This window comes from Chrysoperla carnea, chromosome 1, assembly GCF_905475395.1.
Source record: "Chrysoperla carnea chromosome 1, inChrCarn1.1, whole genome shotgun sequence".
In the NCBI taxonomy this organism is placed as follows: Eukaryota; Metazoa; Arthropoda; class Insecta; order Neuroptera; family Chrysopidae; genus Chrysoperla; species Chrysoperla carnea.
The window spans coordinates 116,790,377-116,796,377 of NC_058337.1; positions in this window are offsets into that span (position 1 = coordinate 116,790,377).

Consider the following 6,001-nt stretch of genomic DNA (forward strand, 5'->3'; position numbering starts at 1 on the left):
AAATTAATAGAGTGAGCTATTTTTATTCGACAGTTGATTTACATTTTTACATTTGAATAGTATCGTTGTAAATTACTATGATTTCCAAATCTCCGTCATTTATTAAACGCCTACTGAAACCAGGTTGATACCTATTACCGTTAGTCATTTTTAAGCAACCGGTTGTCGCATGAACGAATGGTTTTCCCAAAATTCGAAAAGTAGTTAGTTCTGTAATTTCCCGGTATTTCAAATAAAGTTGTAAAAGGAAGAATTTTTCGAACATAGCAAAACATTTTTGCCTGCAATTACCTATTTTTTAATCTTATATATGTTCGCCGTTAACTATTTTGCAAATATTAATTTTACCTGTGTAACACTTTTTTTTTATTATACCGATGACTATTATACTCGATTTTTATTAAATCGACCAGAAGATCACAAAATATTTTTAGGCTTTAGGTGTTTAAATTTTCCGCCGATAACAAATTTAATGATCTTCAAAACTTTAGAATAAGAAAATTTCAAAAAAGAATTTTTACATTTTTGAACAAATGTAGCTTTTAGTATTATAAATTCGGTACAGTATTCCAATAAAACTTCCAGAAAAGTCGTGGTGTTGTAAAATAGAAAACGAACACTACTTCTATACATATGTTCGAAAATAACATTAAACAACCAACATTTATAGTTACAAATAACAAAAAATAAACATATTTTCTAGGTAAAAAGTTAATAACCTTAAAAATTGTTGTATAAGCTAGCCACCGGGCAAAAAAACTTTGTTACGAGCGCCACACACGACCTCTTTATTTGTTTCAAAGACTAACACGAGAACAATTTTAATCTAGAGCTTATATTATATTTTTATTGCAAAACTTACAAAGTTTACAAATAATTTTTAATTTAAACTACAATTTTAACATTGCCGCGTATTGTTATTATTATTAAAAAACAGTATACTGTTTGTAAACCATATCGTTAGCTATTTATATTATATGAAGTAAGAAGAGTTCTTACGGACATTCTGTATTCTATGTATGAAGCAAAGAAGGATTGTATATGTTTATACATGCGCCCATCCGTTTAGACTCATCACTTGGAAGTTGTACACATACAATCACACACAGTAACACATAACCATCACACATAGTACACATTTATACACATATGGCTAACGAGATAGCTTACAATCGGTGTAAGTGCATTATGTATTTTTATACCATGTATATATGAAATATACATAGTATATTAAGTTTAGTCCAAAGTTTGTAATACGCCTAAAAATATTCATGCTACGAAAAAAATTTTGGTATAGGTGTTCATAGAATCACCTAATTAGTCCATTTCCGGTTGTCCGTCCGTCCGTCTGTGGACACGATAACTCAAAAACGAAAAAAGATATCAAGATGAAATTTTTATAGCGTACTCAGGACCTAAAAACTGAGGTCAAGTTCGTAAATGAGCAATATGGGTCAATTGGGTCTTGGGTCCGTAGGACCAATCTTGTAAACCGTTAGAGATAGAACAAAAGTTTAAATGTTCTTTATAAAAAAATAAACAACTTTTGTTTGAAACATTTTTTTGTAAACATCACTGTTTACTCACGAGGGCGCTTATTAGGTGCAAATTTTATAGTATGCATTAATAAGGGAATATCAGTGTGTAGCTATTTAAAAGTGGATATCTTTTTTTATTAACGTGACGTCAAAAAACAAACGATTGTTTCATCAACACTGTCTATACATGGTATTTCAACAATTAACGCAGTCAATTGTTTGTTTTCACTTGTTTTTAAAATTACTTTCGTGATATGGCAGTAAGTTATAATATAGGTTTAAAGTAATTGAAGATAAATGTTTAATAAGCAACTAAAAAAAGGATTGACAACGAACCATTTTGGTCACGACGTCTGGTGGTTAAAATTGTAACTATCTTTTTAGTTTGCCCAAGTCTGGTGACTGTCTTGTACAAGTTGAACATACATTTGGTACTATTGTTTAAAACCTTTATGGCCGTAAGAGCTTTTGATCAGAGCGATCTGTAGAATATTTTGGGGGCGGTTTGAAAAAGTTACGCTGGAAGCCATTTTCCAAGTTATATACTAAAACAATAATATATGCGTAGCTTTGAGCGCTCATAGCTCGAAAACTGCTCGTTAAAAAATTTTGTGGCCGTGAGATCTTTTGAACAGAACGATCCGAAGAACATTTTGATGGTGTTTGAATAAGAGATCCTTTTTTGGTTAGACTTCCAGCATTTTTTAGAACTTTTCTATTAACATACTGCCACACAGATAAATATTCAGGGTTGAATTCCCATTAAGTTGACGTAAAGTTTGAAGTTATAATCAATTTTTGATTAACTCTTTATCCCATTCGTATATAGAGGTATAAAGGCGATAAAATTTAGCAGTTGTGCAGTTGTAGAGTTATAATGATTATTATGATTGTATTGTATAACGCGCATTTAACAAAATCTACCCATGGCTACGAGAGCAACTACTCGAAAGAGATAAAAATTATTTCATTTGTGTTACTGAATAATGGGTGATACAAACGATATCAACCACCGACCGCCATTTCATGCTTACATATACGTATGTGGATTTATAAAATGGTTTTGTTAATGAATGTAGGAATTTACACCATTTTTTATTTATTTTTATATTAAAAATAATAATTTTCGTTTCATTGCGATAAGCTTCTAATGACGTAGTGTTCTTATTAACTCCCGACTAACAAAGGGGATTGTTGTAAGTTTAACGTGTCTGTGCATCTGTCTGTGACATCGTAGTTCCATAACGGATGAGCGATTTTGATTTTTTTTTTGAAAGGTACTGCTTTGATCGAGAGTGTTTTTAGCTATGGTTCAAGTTCAAGTTTAGGGCTCTATACCCGAAAAAAAGTAGAAAAGAGGAAATTATATTTAAACGACTGAGGAAATTTTCTTGACACATAGCTAAGAACATTCTAGATCAAATTACCTTTCAAAAAAAGAAATTGGTCAGGCCTGAGTCGATCAGACCTAATGAATCGTTCAGACCTGATTTTGCGACATCGTAGCTCTTAAGTGGATAAACCAATTTTGTTTTTCTACAATTTTCTACAATTTTCGACATTCTAGATCAAATCCATTTAAAAGCTACGATGCTACAAGCGAATCGATCAGATCTGATTTTGTGTCGGGGGTTCTTTTACTTTGAATATGAAATTCCATGAAACCAATGGTAAAAATCGAAAACTGTAAAGTTTTTTTATTTGCTGTCTTTTACATACCATAGAATGTTTTTTCCTTCGATGTGGTGCCATAGCCACGAGGACATAAGCCGTCTGCTTGATCGCCCTAGGGATGTAATTAAACTTGGTGATAAAGGAGTAGGTTAGGCGAGAGCAAGTGGGTTATAGGATAGAATGTGGTGGATTTGTCTAAAGTTGGGATTTTCCATATTGCGAGCAAAGCCATGGAAAACCGCTAGTATGTAATATATCGTAATATTTTTCTAATTATGAACGAAGAAAATATAAAAAAATTGACATTATTGAAAAATAATATATTTTTTTATTTAAGAAGCTTACTAAATTGAAAAATGTTTTGAATTACATTTTTCATAAAGTATATAAATCAGTTTACAAAACGTAACAGAAAAAACGATTAATTTCTGCAAAATATTTTAAAAAGGTGCAATGACGATAAAAAATGAAAAACTGCATGAATTTTTGTCAATTTGCCAAAGTATAAAATACGCCGTAACCTAAAAGTGAAGACATTCACCGTGCCAACGAGAGGCCCGCAGGTTGATTCATAGCAATTGTTATTGTTAATATTACCCTGTTCTTCTGGTTGGTAATTGTAATGGTTAATTCACTCTTTAGAAATGAGCAACGAAGGAATAATAAGTGAACCATAGATTTTTCAATTATCACAAATATCCATAGATTTTTCAAATATCACCCAAGTTCAGTCAGGATGGTCCCTTCGCTTCGTTTTGAAAACGCTACCAAGTAATTTTGTCAAGATTATATCTGTTGCATACAGTATATTGTTAAGCGTTGATTGAAAATTTGAATGAAAAATAAACATACATTTATAGATTTTCATAAATAATCCTAAATAACGTATTCAGTTAAATATATCGGTTTACGTATAATATAAAGCTTCTTCCATTCAATATCGTTCTATCCAATATACAAAATATAGATATTAATATAAAGTATTCTATAAGTAATTTATAAATAAGTATCAGCGCTTGTATTATTTTATTAAACACATATTTTAATTTTTTTTATTGGTATAGATTTATAGGCTGGAAGCGTCTACCGTTGCAATATTTTTTTAATAGTTTATGGGAAAAACAATGAAAAAACGATAAATGGAGCATATTATAAAATATATAAGAATATAATATATATACAGGGTGTCCTTTTTAAGTTGGCGTTTGATTGAAACTCAAAAAAATAAGCTTTATCGAATAAAAATCTTCAAATATTACCCTTTTAAACAGTAACTACTTTCTAATCTAAAGTGTTCATTTATGTATTACCAGGTATGGAATAGAGTGGGCTTTTAATTGAGCCTGAAATCATGGGTCAAGCTTATTGTCTGCGTAAGATGTGAGCTTTTAGACCCAAAATTTTTTGCATGAAGCATTTCGCATAAATAAAACTTATTTTTCGAGTTTCAAGTATATGTCAACTTAAAAAGGCACCTGTATGTATTTCATGATAAATGATTTCGTGTGTCAATAATTTCAATTATAAATATCTTGTTTGCTTACCGGTGTATACAAATTTCCACGATAAACGTCCTTTTATTGAAGAATAGCCTTTTATACAATAAAATCAAGTGAAAATAAACAATTGACTGAGTTAACTGTTGGAATACTATGTATAGACAGTGTTTATTACTGTGTCTATTAGTGTTTATTACACATACATACATGTCACACATCAGGAAAAGCTTTTAGACATTTCGATATTCAAAATCCTGACATATATATAACTGATATGGCCATAGCATACATACTATACAATTTGCGCTCTCACGGGTAAACAGTGATGTTTACGAAAAAATGTTTCAAACAAAATTTTTTATAAGGAACATTTTTTACATTTAAACTTTTGTTCTATCTCTAACGGTTTACAACATGGGTCCTATGGACGCCAGACCCAATTGACCCATGTTGATCATTTACGAACTTCACCTCACTTTTTTCGTCCTTAGCACGCTATAAAAGTTTCAGCTTGATGTCTCTTTTAGTTTTTGAGTAATCGTGATGACAGACGGGCAGACAGACGACAGACAGATGACAGACAACCGGAAATGGGCTAATTAGGTAATTCTATGAACACCTATACCAAAATTTTTTGTTGTAGCATCAATATGTTTAAGCGTTACCAACTTGGGACTAAACTTAATATACTATGATATATTTCATATAAACATGGTATAAATATTATTAAATTGAAGAAATTGCGTTTATTTAGCTCTTGTTGTAAATATTTGCTGAACAAGTAAACTTCTTGAGCCATTAACTATCAGTTTTAAATTCAAGTAAATAGATACATGATTGCCCAAATATTTTCTTGAATCAAGAAAATATTTACTTGCATGTTAAGAAACTTATTTTTTTTTTTTTTTTTTTTTTTTTTTTACTTTTTTTTTTTTTTTTTTTACAGTGTACTGTTAAAATTCAAATTATAAAATATAACAAATCAACAAAAAAATGACTATTTATTACAGTATTTCAAAATAATGCTATCAAAACTCTCAACAATAAAAGTATAATTTATACAATAATATCAAATTTAAATACTAGTATTTTAACACATGTTGGGAAAATAATATGATATCGGATTTAAAATAAATATACCATACACAAATATTCGATATGAATCGAATACTATTTGAAAACTTTGATAATATTTGAGAGACCATTAACAATATATGTATATATATATGCATGTATATACACATCGAATTTGAATATCGAAATGTCTAAAAGCTTTTCCTGATAACAAAC